The sequence below is a fragment of the Lytechinus variegatus genome, chromosome 15 (genome assembly GCF_018143015.1).
Source record: "Lytechinus variegatus isolate NC3 chromosome 15, Lvar_3.0, whole genome shotgun sequence".
NCBI classification, from domain to species: Eukaryota; Metazoa; Echinodermata; class Echinoidea; order Temnopleuroida; family Toxopneustidae; genus Lytechinus; species Lytechinus variegatus.
In genome coordinates, this window is record NC_054754.1 from 30,494,181 (window position 1) to 30,510,200 (window position 16,020).

Consider the following 16,020-nt stretch of genomic DNA (forward strand, 5'->3'; position numbering starts at 1 on the left):
GGATTTATAAATTACCTTTTTCAAATTTGATGAAATGACAACCGATCTGAGAGTGTTTGAGTGTCATGTTTTTATATAGGCCTACCAATGTTTCATTTGCTGTACATTCACACTATCTACGTGGAATTGCAAATGGCCACGATCCCCGAGGAACGCGGACGTCTATCTTGCTGTAGCTGCATTCAAGCTCCACAGCGAGGAAAATCTGTCTACAGGAATCCGCATAAACAGAACGAAGAGATTTCCTTCAAACATGGCAACCACTGCATCTGAACATTGACAAGACCTGTGAAGTCAAGTAATCTGTCTGTCATACATAATTTCTCCACAACTTATTTTCGAAGAAATCTCAGTTTTAAATGCCGAACTATTTTATTGAACTGGTCAAAACTGTTGAAATCATGAACAGAACAATATAAAAATGTTCAGGTCATTATAATATATTAACTTTTTCAGGATTTCTGAATTACTCTATTTGAAATTCGATGAATTGCCAACATGTAATTCTACCAATGTTTCCATTTGCAGTTCAATTTTACTTTATATTCTATACATGGGATCACAAATTGTCATGATTTAAGTATTCAATGATGCAGTTTATATGTTTTTTTTTTCAACTATGAGTTGTGTTAATATTTGTTGATCATTCCAATTGACATTCAATGCATGGTCATTTGTTTTCATTTTTTTTTATTTATTTTGTTTCATTTGTTTCCATGTGTTCAAATACGTCGTGTTAATGCCATTGTTAATACATGTATCCTAGATATCTTGAAAAGGTTTTGCTTTCCCCGTATTTAGGCAAAAATAAGATTATTTTTTGGTTGTTGTCCTCAACCGACAGACCCTCTGAAAATGGAACTATGAATTATAGCTTTAAAAAACTACTTTGGAAGGTTTTTGACAGTTATTTCTGCCACCCCCCCCCCCAAAAAAAAAAAAAGGTTTCAAAATAATAAATATTTTACGAAATTAATTTTTTTCCGACCAAAAATTGCAAATCATTCTTAAATAAAAACCTTTTTTCCGACTAAAAATTTCACTCATTGGACAACCAAAAAATTGTTCTTATTTCGATTAATTTCGTTGTTTGCTTATTTTCAGTTCATGCAAACAAGGTTCCTCGGTTGAACTCTTTTCGCAAAATGAAATTATAATAAAGATTTGCCGACCTTTGCGGCATACTTTATTTTAGATCCAAAATGTTCTATTACGCTCTTCCTGAATTGATGACGGGTGAAGGAATTGATCTTGTCATTGTTTGCATGTGCAAACCTTTTGATCAGCTTTTCACTGCTCGCAGTAAAAATACTCAAGCTGAATACAAATACTCAAGCAATGACCATTTGTTAATTCATCCTTTTGGCCTGTTCAAGGTCTAATGATGAGGTCGTACTGAATTATTCTTTCGTTTTTGTTTTTCTCTTCCCACACGTGCTATTACGTAACATTCATTCTCGTTGCACAGAATGACTTCGTAAGTGGTATGCGTTTTGTTGTGCATTTGTTTATTTTGATTAGTTTAATTCTTTGTAGGTGTCTGTTACGTTTGTGAATATCCCTTTATTATGGCATGCTCATATACACAGATTCGCTAGGCATGTGGAACACTTAATACAATTTATTCTCATGTAGGTACGGTTCTTCTTAAATTGATGGCTAGGCAAAGGAGTCTGGCTGCACTTCATGATTTCTTAGGATTAAAACTATTTTGTTTGGCTCTTCGGCTCGTCGTATTTTATTTTTATTCTCATGAGTGTTCCGGAATGGTTGGCATCTCCGGTGCAAACGATCAGGGAGACAAAATTGAATACCTTACTGATTTACCAAGGCAATGACCGTTACCTTACCTTTTGATAATTCATGTTCTATCACAGCTCTAATGACAAGCTTCATAAATGTTGGCAAGTATTCATTATATCGTCACGCCTACTTAATGAAGTATAATTATTGATGTATTTACTCCTATACTCTGAAAGCTGTATATGAACCTCCCTATATGCATCTATGTATTTTTATTTTTTTATTTGTTCGCTTATTTATTTCCATCTGTTTTCATTTCTTCGTGGCATGCTAAATGCATCTGTTGTATGGCAGATTTGTTGGCCATTACGGAATACTTAATTAGATTTTCATCTAGGTAGCACAAATTAAATGTATTCGTCCTTTATGGATGGCGTAATTGTTTAATAAATTTAGCGGGTTGCGTTCTCTTAAGACACTCAGTTTTACTTTTTACTGTTTGAAATTATCTTAACTATCCTTATCTTTTTTTTTCTGTTGATTTCTTTTATAAACAAATCTCGTTTTCAATAAAAAAAAAAATAGAAGAAAACTATCTTTAACAGATCAAATCATTCTTAGATTTTTTTTTCGACAGTTCTTAGTTGTCGTGATCATTTTTCCAATAATTGTTGCATGTTATAAAAAATTAACTTTGTTCTTGTTCTGTTCTTATGTTCGTAAGAGTCAGTTGATATGAGTATATTGATAGTGTATATATTGTAGTTAGTGCAAAGTTGTCATATATTTGTTTCACTATGACGTTGAAGAAGATACAATTTTGTTTCTCCCCTTTCACTTGCAATCTCCTCTCTCTCTCCCCTTCCTTTGTTTCCTACATTAAGTATTAATTCATAATGTGTTTCCTTTACATCTACAAAAATCTCATTTTTTTTTTCTGTCTGCTTTATTGAAAATCTATTTCTTAAACTTTGTTTACTACCAGGGAGCTCAAATTTCGTGTTTTTTGTAATGATGTATTACGATTTCTCATACCTGAGTCATGTGTTTTTCAATCCTGCGAAGATCTTTTTTAATTCATATGTTTTTGTAAATGTTATGTGTTTGTATTCCGTTTGTATCTGTTCACATTTACATGTTTTGTTTTGTCTTACCTTTTTCTTTCATACCCTCGCCGGAATAGTAGGTCTATACTCTGAATCACCTCTCCAGGATACTGTGCTTTATCATATTTGTTGTATTTTCTACCCGTCACAAAACGCTCGTATTATCAATGGTTTAAATGGATACATTACATAATCATTTAGCGTTTAATTCTCTTCCAGATGATCAATACGACGATGCTATAGCCAATTCCTTAACTGAGTATATTTCTAACGAGCAATTTAAAAACATTTTGTGCAATAATAACGATAAAAATATATTTTCTTTATTTCATTTGAATATTAGAAGCATTAATAGACACTTTGATGATTTTCAATTGCTCTTAGATAATTCATCTCAATGTCTTCCCTCTGTAATTGGGCTCACTGAGACTTGGTTGTCCACGAATCCTAACCCACCTTTTGCCTTATATGAACACGATTTTATTTTCAATAGTCGGATAGAAAAGTCTGGGGGCGGTGTTGGCCTATACGTTTCAAAAAAATATTCTTTCAACATTTGCAAGGATGTTACTATAATGAATGATATCTTAGAATCCCTTTTTATTGAAATCCAATTGCCAGGCCGGAGAAATATGATAATTGGTGTAATTTACCGCCCTCCAAATAGCAATAACATTGACTTCCTGTCATCCCTCAGGAATATTTTGCATAATCCAGTAATGAATAATAAAGATTGTTGTATAATGGGCGACTTCAATATCAACTTACTAAAATATAATAATGAAAGTTCATGTCATGATTTTTTAGAAACATTTTTATCAAATGCATTCTTTCCTCTTGTTACTAAGCCAACTCGTGTCACTAATGTATCGGCAACATTGATTGATAATATCTTCAGTAACATTATTCCGCATCCCAATTCATATGTCATACTGTCTGATATATCTGATCATTACCCAATTTTCTCTCAGTTTACTCTTTCTAATTTAAGTAGTGGTGGACAGCCTCCCAAATTAAGACGTCAAGCTTCCCCTGAAAACATAGCTAGACTCGGAGCGAGTTTAGAACACGTAGACTGGTCAAATGTCTACAACACTGATAATGTTAATAGTTCGTACAACATATTTTTAGATATTCTGAATAAAGAACTAGATGCGTGTATTCCCCTTCAAAAATGTCAAACAAATTATAAAATTACTCCTAGACTTCCCTGGATATCGAAATCTCTTTTAAAGTGTATAAATAAAAAGAATAAATTGTACTACAAATACAAATCCGAATTTACAGATAGAACAAAACAAAAATATACTTCATATAAGAATGCTTTAACCAGAATTTTGCGTTTTGAAAAGAAGAAATATTTTACAAGTCGCTTAGAGTTGTATAAACGCGACATGCAGAATACCTGGAAAGTCCTCAAACAAGCTATGAATTTAACCAAAAACAAAAATGAAATTACTAAGATAAAAAGAGATAATGATGTAATCGATAATCCCAACCTAATTGCTAACCTGTTTAATACACATTTTTCCTTAATTGGTGAGAAGTTAGCACAAAAAATACCTACATCAAATAAATCTTTTAGAGATTTTTTAAATCCTCCAAATTCAAGCTCTATTTTCTTTGTTCCAACTCACAGGAATGAGGTAATGGATATTGTTTCTCATTTAAATAACAAAAAGAGTTCTGGTTTTGATAGTATCAACAATGTTATATTAAAGGGGATAATACCTTTTATTGTTGATCCACTCGTACATATATTTAATTTGTCTTTTTTAGATGGGATAGTGCCAAATACGATGAAGATAGCAAAGGTCATTCCATTGTTTAAAAAAGGCGACAATCAAGATGTGAACAATTATCGCCCTATATCTTTATTGTCATCCCTCTCAAAAGTTTTAGAAAAATTGATATATAAAAGAACAATTGCTTTTTTAAATGATCATGATATTTTTTGTGAAAATCAATATGGGTTTAGAGCAAAACATAGTACAAATCATGCGTTATTATCACTTGTTGAAAAGGTAGCCCATGCTCTCGATTCATCTTCTCATATGGTTGGAATACTCCTGGACTTCTCCAAGGCCTTCGACACTATCAACCACAACATTTTACTTCATAAACTTTCACATTATGGTATACGTGGGAAGGCTTTGGAGTGGTTCAGGAGTTATCTTTCCAATAGAAAACAATATATTTTTCTGAATGGCTGTTCCTCTGAATTGCGGGATATTACTTGTGGTGTCCCTCAAGGGAGTTTGCTAGGCCCTCTATTGTTTATTATCTATATCAACGATTTTTATAGATCATCAGATATGGCATCTTTTATATTATTTGCTGACGATACAAACTTGTTTTTCTCTCATTCAAATCCAAACACCCTTGTTGAAATTGTGAATACTGAACTAAAAAACATTACTCAGTGGATTCGAGCAAATAGATTATCTCTAAATTTAGAAAAGACCAAATATATCCTTTTTAGTAATTCAATTGATGCCTTACCAGCTGATATAGTTTTTGATGACACTCCCTTAGAAAAGGTATTATTTTCTAAGTTTCTTGGTGTAATAATTGACAATAAGCTTTCATGGAAGATTCATATCGATAATATTTCTAAAAAGATTTCACGCAACATAGGTATACTAAATAGACTAAAGATCCAACTTCCACCTTCTGCCTTACTAACATTATATTTTTCTCTAACATTACCGTATTTGAATTACGGCTTACTTGCTTGGGGCAACGCTCACCAAACTATCTTAGACAAACTTTTAATGTTGCAAAAAAGAGCGGTTAGAATTATTAATCAAGTAGATTTTCGTGCTCATACTGATCCACTTTTCTATGATAGTAGTATTCTGAAAGTAAAAGATTTATATCTGCTTCAATTAGGTCAATTTATGTTTAAGTATACTAACGATTTGTTGCCAAATTCTTTCGAGAATATGTTTTTAAGAAATCGCGCAATTCATTATTACCCAACGAGACGATCAGAAGAGTTTCATTTGCCTTTGCTTAGAACTCTCTTCGCTAAAAATACGTTTATATATGAAGGTCCAAACCTCTGGAATTCCTTTTCTGATTACTTAAAAAATTCTCCTTCTTTACATGTATTTAAAAAAAGATTGAAATTATCGTTACTCTTAAAATACAAAGATTAATTTATTGTTCCTGCTACGCGCGCACCCATACATTATCTGTCCTGATCATCTGAATGATTTTGCATTATCACTCTTGCTTTCTTTTATTATTTATTCCATACGCGCAGTGTTACCTTATTTAAATATTTAAATTTTAAAATGTTTTATCTGATGCTATGACAATTTTGTTTCGACAGTAATTCTTCAGGGTATGAAATATTTAATTTTCGTTTAATTTTTGTGCTATAATTTTTTGTTCTTGTTATATGTTTGTGTTTTGTAATTTTGTCTGTCCTATATTCTATTTTACATGTCCGTCTTCGCAGGATTATAGTTACTATAGCATAATAATTGCTATTATAAATATTGTCACCGTTATCATTTTTTTTTTCTCTTTTCTTACAAAATCAAGTATTTTTCAACCAACAAATTTGTTTTTATTTTTTTGTTAATGTTGTATAAATAAAAAATGTTATTTCACTGGGTCCTAAGCAATACAAGCTTTGCTTTTAATTTAGGTTCCCCCACTTTTGTTATCTTTTTTTGACAAATTATTGTTAATTTTTCGATTTTGTGTAACTATTTCTTGATTGATATGTATTGTCATATTTGATTTGTTATTGTAAACGAAAGTGGAAAAATAAATTCAAATCAAATCAAAATCAAATATTATACATTTGTACCAAGTACATGTTCTGTACTAGTTAGGTACTCACGGTATACACGTCACCACTGCTAAAGTGCTATAGCGCTTAAAGAGGGTGGATAGTTTTGGTAAATTCCTCGAAATCGGCCTGTCACCATTCTAATTAATTTGTATGTAATATGAATGTGTATGCCCTAAAACAGTCATGATGTAGATGATATGAAATGAAATGGTGTTTTTCATGATAAATTATGCTCTTTTTGTGTGAATTTAACTCTGCGGGGATACCCGATAAAGTTTCAAAGATACCATAGGCCTAGGTCCTGCGGGCGGATCACCACTGCTGCCGTGCGTGTGCTACGCGAGAACGACAATGTAGTCCGCTACACAATTTAGTTGTCACTCAGCTCAGTTTACCATTACAAGGCTCGTTGATGTTGATACATTGCGTTTTCCTTTTTTTTTTCTTGCATCAGATTAGACTTTAGATCTAAAATCCTCGATCGCATATCGATATTACTTTACGTTACATGCAACATCACTCTGTTTTCCTACCTTCCTTGCTCTTGCCTCGGCTGGGGCTTGCATTCGATAAACAAACCCGATCGTCCTCATTTAAAAAAAAAAGAAGTGGAACCACGGTGTGATACGCTGTTGCACATAAATATGCTCTCTAACTGTCGATATAACACGGGAACAATTTGTAAAACTGAATATAGAATGAATACACAACTGGCACAGAACTGGAAAAAAAACACATCTTTTCGGTTCTTCTCTGACTTCCCGCGTGTTAGTCTCGGCTCATATGTTGTTTCAGATCGTTTAATAAAAAAAGTTTATTCTATGATTCTGATTAATAAAGAGAAAAAAGGGGAAATAAAACCAACAGAAAGAAACCCTTACAAACGAATTTCCAAGATTATGCATCCTGTTTTATTTTTTGGAAATGCACCGATTTCTCAATAAAATTATATACAAACCGTCTTTGGGTTACCAGTGTTTGAATTTATAGACTAGCTTCACTATGCACGTTGGCTATATGTATCGGCCTGGCCTATGGGAATTTCATTCACTTGCATGATACGTGTGTGTGTGCGAGGCCGGGATGTGTGTTTTTGTGTTGAAGAATCACTGCAGGTTACGTAAGGAGGTTTGCCCTGCACGCTGAATTTATACTGTACTCGTAGTAATAAAAGGTCATGGACAGTTCAGTCCACTGGTTGTACACGTACATGTAGTTAGAATCCATGCAGGATATGCAAATCCCTGGTCCATGCATGTTCACTTTTCTCAGTCACTGATGTTCTGTCAGGAGAACATATGAATTCATCTCCTACCCAGAGATAATCGAGCTCTAACTAAAACTCAGTATGTAATCATTGTCCAATTTTGGAAAGCTGGCAATCCTATGGAAATAGTAATGAACTTGTACATAAAGTTATGGAATTTATTACAGAACGTCACCGGCAATTGCCAACATTTTGTTCAAAACAAGAATATATATATATAAACAGATAAACAAAAGTATTTTTGTCAAACAAAACATAAAATGACATTCAGTTTGAAAGTATATTTTTCCAAAATTTCACATGGTAAACCACTAACTAAATAGGCCTGCCAAAAAAATGAAATGTTGGTCGATCGTCATACTTTTCTCCATATTTCTATTTTCTCCTTTCTCTTTATAACTGCCATGGGGGGGGGGACACTGCATGACGCCATATTACTGTTATGAATATCTATCTCACTTTTCTGATCTCTATGCAGATCGATGTGCGCAGATTTTACCTTCTTATAACTTTAGACTGAATGAATATATTATTTTTATAACGTGTTTTTTTTTGTGGGGGCGGGGTCATTTTCATATGGAAAAAATGGCAACGGTCACTTGATCTGCAACTAACTGTCCTATATCCACATGAGAAGCATAGCGATCAATTGAACGGAGTCCATCGCAACAAAAAAGTTTATTTGAATAAAAAGAAAAATCCAAGCACTGAACATTTCATCAAAATGGGATGTAAACTTTTTTTATGATCATAATTTCACATAACAGTAATTTATATGCACATCCTGGTCTGTATATGACTGACGACGTGTATGAAATATGACTATCTAATTTCCTCCTCATTGAAATGTGTCAAAAAGTGTTATTTGTTCCTGAATATGTGGATAACCGTTGTGGATTACATTTTGATGGTTGCATTCAAGTTGGTCCTTATTTTCAAATCTCTAAGACTATTCAAACAATTTCATTTCTTTCATTTTACATCCGATTTTCGTGGAATTTTCAAAATTATGCAGTGTTTGATTTTTTTAATTAATTGATTCAAATCAATACTTTCTGGGGTGGACATTGAACCATGTGCGCAATGCAAAAATAGCAGGGACAATGATTTAATTATAAGCACATTGTTCCAGTCATTATAAGCACAAGAAGAAGAAACTGAGAACGAGAAGGAAAAATTGCAAGAGAGAAATTAGTAGATAAAGAAAGAACTGAAGAAGGGGGAGGGGCTAAAATGATCGCGTCGTTGGGAATTTGTTCTGACAACGATGGCCTCAAAACTTTATTGCAACTTTCCGTTTCTAACTTTACAAACAAGTCATGCACATACACATGTACGTCCCTCATTATAAAATGGATAAATATCAGGATATTGTCAATCGGACTGTATTTATGAGAGAAAAGCTAAAAAAAAAATATGGTGCGTTATCGGCCTAAATTATTAATTGCAACATAATTCATAGTGCATTGAAATAATAATGGACCTGGCCACGGAGGATGATCTATATTGTTACTGGGGTGCTGTGACAATGCTCAATGTTCATTTTACCCGTTCTAATAAATAAAAAAAAATCTTACTTGACATCTAACACGAAACGAGTGACCATTTCAAACTTTCTTCAAAACGTAGAATTTTATAAGAACCTTTTTACTGTAATTTTTGAGCTTGCCTGACACATTCATTCCAATTTGATATTGACTGAACATTATACTGATAAATCGTTCTTGTCCCAAGATTGCTAAGAAACAAACGTTGTTCATGCACCTATACCCTGGTCAAAATAATGGCAATGGGTACATGCTCAGTTTCAAGTTTCCAATTTGCACCTTCCTAATGAGTCTGAGCAGAAATACAATTTAGTAAAGAAGAACATAGCTCTTTTAGAGGCATCTTTACAACTAATATATCGGAGACAGACATGGTACCAGGGGCGTCGATCCATTTTTCAGATTGGGGGGGCAAAATCATTAATGTTCCAAAGGCGCTCGATCGTACAAAACACTCAACCACACACCACACACACACACACACACACACATAAATATATATGCATATATACATATGTATATATGACTCATGAGACCCAGACACGTATCTCACAAATTAATGCGAGCGCGAAGCGCGAGCTGATTTTTTTTTAGTATACTGACAGGAAAAGCGTGCCTGTTTAGGACTGTTTGTAGTAACTCATGAGGAGGATACATATCTCACTACACAGATAGTACGAGTGCCGAGAGTGAGCTGAAATTTCCTTATATTCTGACCTGAAAACTTGATATTCTAAGCATTTTTGGTACCAATGATAAGATTTGTATCTAAAAGAACAATAGATGCGAGCTGAAAATTTTGATATTTCGATCTGAAAAACAGTTTAGTGGACATTTTTGATGAAGAACAAGATATATATCAAAGAAAGAATGATTGCAAATCGAAGCAGGAGTTCTTTTGAGGCTTAGAACTGAAAGTGGGACATTTACATTCACCTATTTAATCATGAAAAGTATGGGTTTTTGCTACAGAAATGATGCGAGCGCGAAGCGCGAGCTGAAAATTTGTATATTCCAATCTGAAAAGCGGACATTTTGAGCACGATTTTAAATAAAGAACGAGTTGTGTATCACCATCTCGCTTGCTGAACATTACAATCTTGTTTTTTTAATGCATATCCGGAATTATTGGGGGGGGGGGCAAAATGATATGTTTGCCCCCCCAATATTTTCATTGGTGGGGCGATCGCCCCCCCCCCCTGCCCCCCAGGATCGACGCCTCTGCATGGTACCAGCCTTCGCTGATGGGGGTGGGGAGGCGGATTTGTTTCTGCCATATTTTTCCCGATTGGCAGCTAGAAGCTTGATTTGTGTACTATTTGAAGGGGAGCACCACTATACCTTTATTCTTAAAAATTGGCATGAATATAATTATGATAATCTCATAAGCTTTATCTAAATAGTTCGAGCGCGAAGAGCCAGCTAATTTTGTTTTTTAAATTTTATGTGTTTTGTCCTAAAATTTGATCAATCTAGGCAATTAATGTTTGTGGTCCTAAACAAATTGTGTATGCAACTAAATAATTATTGCGAAGAGTGAGTAGAAATCTGTAATATACGTTTTGATCTGATCGAAAGGGACCTTGTCAAGGACTTTTTGCATTTAACAATGAATGCGTTACATGTTTCACCAATCAAATAGCGCGAGCGCAATTTTTTTTACCTAAAGAAGGGAACTCGAAGGATTTTTTTGTAAACGCGAACAGGATAGGTATATCACTGAACAATGATGCGAGAGCAAAGCGTAATAGGTAGGCGTATAGGTATAGAAAATAATATAGGTATATAGGCCTATTACCTATAAACCAATCAAATTTTACACAGCGCGAGTAGAAGATACTAATATTCAGACCATAAAAGTGACATTTTTACAGAACACTTTCTAAAAATCAATTTGTAACTTTTTGAATTAAAGTTCGATTACTGAGCTGAAGTATGTTCTGTATACAGACTTTAAAAATTTGATACTTCAAACTCCATATTGTGCATGATATGTAAATCACCTAGCATGCAGGCTATGCGAGCACGAACAGTGAGCAAAAATTTTATAAAGTGACATGAAAGATTTGTTTATTTTCCAAGTCTTCCCTCATTTTATTTCATTCATTCGTCTTCCTTCTCTAATTTATTTCACTTATTTCTCCCCCCTTTTTTTTGGTTTTTGCTCCGCCAAAAAGGGGGACGATCCGTCGACCCCTGTGAAAGTTTAAAGTGAAAATATTCTGTAATGATGACAGGATCATGTATAGGCAAGGCTTACAAATCCATGGGGGCGAAGCGGCCACTTATAGCCCCCTCCCCCTCTATTGGCGGCGAAAAGGGAAGCTATAAGAAAAAGAGGGAATGAAAAGATGAGTTAGGGAAGAAAATTATAAAAGAAGGAAGAAAGTATTATAAAACTTAATTGGGAAGGGATAGATAATAAAAAAGAAATAGTTCATAATATAAACAGAAAATTTGCTCACGCTTCGTACTCGCATTGACTTGAGCGACATAACAATCTGTTCAACATGTTCAAGAGGATATCAACTGCCCTAAACTATTTTTCAAGTCTAGTCAATAAGTACAAATTATTCTGCTCACGATTCGAATATTAATTGTCTTTTTTATTCAGCAATACACATACTCTTCATGAAATACAAGAAAAGTTCTAAATTCATATTCCAAAATATCAGTTCGCGCTTTGCGTTCACAAATTGCGTTCAATATCCGCTTCACAATTCTCCCATAGTGCTTGAAGGTAGCTGAAGTAACATTTCTCTATCATTTTTCATAATACCATATTCGTGAATTTTCATATACACCAAAAAAATTAAGATATACCCTAAAATTACATTATACTGTACAAAAAACACCGAGAACGAAACATAAATAACCCACTACCATCGATTGATATCGAGGACATGACCTCTTCCCCCTTTCAAATAAATTGAGATCCATTTACGCGCATGCACATCTAATACTCCCTCTCCCCATTTCTCTCCAAAATAATACGAGTCCGATACCCTCCAGGAATTGCTCGGAGTTCGGGGAGGGGGGGGGGGTGAGTGTCGATCCAGGGGGATAGGGAATACATTAACTTCCCTTAATTCGACAGTCATAAGTTTTTATGAATTATAATGACAAGTATGTTCATGATAAGGAGGGAGTACATTATTATGATCATAATTCTGGTACCATCGAAACTCCCGCTAGCATTGCTGATATAGTCCTTTTAGCACTTATTAGACTTGGTCTTCCCCCATCATGGTGCATTTGACCCCCCCCCCCCATTGAAGAGAAAAGAATAGTAAAAGAGAAGTGAAACATGAGTATCACGTCAAAATATAACACAAAGTTATATTTTTGTATTGAATTCAAATGGTAAAAAAAAGATTGCTCGCTCGTAGCTTTTCAATAGTAATAATTTTATCCTTTTATGCACTCGTGCCCCCCGTACAAATTTTGGACTGGTTATGGAACCGACCACCCCCCTCAAAAAATAATCATAATGTTAATAAAAAAATTATAGGCCTTAGACTGGTTATGGAACTAACCACCCCCCCCCCTTTAAAAAAGTAATCATAATGATAATAATAAATTATAGGCCTAAATGTAAAAAAAAATTAAATACTCCCATCAGGGACCAAACTTAATTGTGTCAGTTATCCAATCCCATGAAAACCGACACTGGACACCCATACATACATGGCGGTAAAAACGAAAATGGGGGGTGCATGGGGTATGCCCCCAAATTCTTTGGCTAGGATTTAGCATTATTTTTAAATTCATCTTCATCGTTATCACATAGGCCGATCCAGGGGCGAAGTACCCTGGTCCCCCTATATAGTGGCGGAGCAAAATATCACGATACAAGTTTTTCGCTCGCGCTCGCACTTGCATGTTTGATGTCGAGATACAAATCTTCCTCAACAGGCCGATATGGTATGCTAGCTAGCATTATTTGTCAAGTACCCATTCTCTAGTACTCATAATCTCATGTATTCCATAAATTCTCAAAATAATCCTATTCAGGTCTAATTGTCAAAACCTATATATATATATATATATATATATATATATATATATATATATATATATATATATATATATATATATATATATATATATATATATATATGATATACAAAACCTATTTTAGCTCGGACATCGAGCTGTTGTTATTTTGTTTGATTTACATTTTTTAATTGCAGCCGTAATCCGTTTTATGGTATCATTATCAATGCAGCTCACGCTACGCGCTACCTAGCAATTTTTGTCAAGTACCCATTCTCTAGTACTCATATATTCCATAAATTCTCGAAACATTCCTATTCAGGTCTAATTGTCAAAACCTATCAGCTAGCGCTGCACGCTCGCAATTTGATTGGTGAGAAATTTAACTCTAAAACAAACTATTCAAAAATTCTTTTATGACAATTTATCAAAATTTTCGGTTCGTGATTTGTGCTTTCTATTCATAAATACAAAAATGCTTAGAATATCCAATTTTCCGAACTTGATATCAACAAATTTCTCGCTCTCATCGAGCTTATGAGATAATTAACAATTTCATGAATTTCCAACAATTATATTGTCCTTTTTTCAGAATGTCGACAAGTTTCAGTCTCGCGATTAGGGAGACTAATAGGACGATAATTACCATTTTCATATGATGACAAAAAATAGAATATCAGCTCGCGCTTCGCGCTCGAATCTTAAGTGCGATCTAACTCCAATTTACAATTGTCATTGTCAGTGTTTGAATCTAGTGCTTATATATTGACGTTTTCATATCTAATATCAAAAATATTCTGCTCGCACTTCGCGCTCGCATTATAGATGTAGGAAGATTACCTAGTTATACCCATCTTGTGTACCGTTTTTAGCTCTAAATCTCAATTTTTCCCATCGCACTTAGCGCTCGTATTGTATATACCCATCCAGTTCAGGATTAAAGAAAATGCATAGAACTGTAGAATGCCAATTTTCTTAGTTTGAATGTCAAAATGATCGGCTCTCACTTCGCGCTCACATTACTCGATTTTTGAAAATAGGCCTACATGAATGTATCGTCATGGCTATACTGCAATCAGAACAGGTCCCCTTCTATCAGGCTAGCGCTTCAGATTCATGTTCGCAGTAGTTATTAGTTAGATATACGAATCTTGCTCAGGATCAAAATCACTACTAAGAACGTTTTTTCAGGAAAAAATATGACATTTCCAAAAAAACGCTCGCACTATTGAATAGGGGATTATAGGATTAAACATTTATGCTGTTGAGAATAAAGTTGACTATTACAGGGGCCGCGGAATGGTTTTCAAGGGGGGGGGCTGACCATTAAACAATCGCAATCATATGGTAATTTTTACGTTTTTGTACACGGTTTTGGAAAAAATTGGGGGGGGGGGGGGGTAAATCCCCCAGCCCCCCTCCCCTCCCGCTTATAGCGATCGATCGTGGAAAATATGGGTGAACCCCCCCCCCCCCCATATTGGCGAAAGCTGGATACGCCCCTGCTATCATAATAGCTCGTTCCATTCTAATTTCCTGTTTCCTTATTCCTCATTTCCTTCCCCTTCACGAGACAAATTCCCGTTCCATTTTCCAATTTCTTATATACATATATATATATATTTAATCCCCATCATTTATTAGTATTTCGCGATTGTCTCACTTGCAGGCCTACATCTCTTCATTTTCCTCTTTCCTTCCCTTTCTTCTCGCCTTTCTTCTCTCCATGTTCTTTCTTTTCCTTTTATTATCAATTTCATTGTTTTCTTCTCTTCTTCTTCCTTTTGTTTACCTTTCATTTTCTTTTCTCCCTTTTTCCCATTTCCCTTTCCCAATGCATGCGTTGAAATATGACGTGAAAATCATGAACACAATCATCGTACACCATACGTTGTACACGCAAAAATGTGTATGTGACTGTTTTGCTCAGCGAGCGTGCCAATGTCGATCGCAGTGTAGTTCAATGCATGGAGAAGATGTATCCCGTGGTTCAACCAATCTTGCACCTTTTCGTACGAGAAAAATTGTAGCCAAAATTTTCACAGAAACATCTCCAATATGTACGTTTTCATGAACATACGTTTACATGAACGTAACATGAAGGTAACATGTGAACTACAGGTTGGACGGACAGCATAAGGGTAAGAAGGTCCATATATTTTTTATTCTCTATGCATTATGCTAACCAATCTATTTTCGATGTTACCGTTGCCTGTACTGTGCTCCTCGACGAACTCGCTGGGGGAGAAACTCGACGGATGCATTGCTGTAACAGCTGATTGACGAGCGTACACGGAATTAGCAGACGATACTCGCAGGGATATTTCGGGTTGGTAAAAGTGGAATGACCAGCGATCGACGAAATAATCAGTCGTGGACGGTAGTGGGCGCTATGTGAGTGCTCGTAAATTCAGCAAAATTCAGCGAGGAAAATGAAGTCATTTCTCAGCATTTATTTGAAATTTTGATATTTCCAAGAAGAAATATTGTCAATTTCTCATTGAACTATTATCAGCAATTGTTATTCAATGGAAAAGATCCATTCAAGCGCAA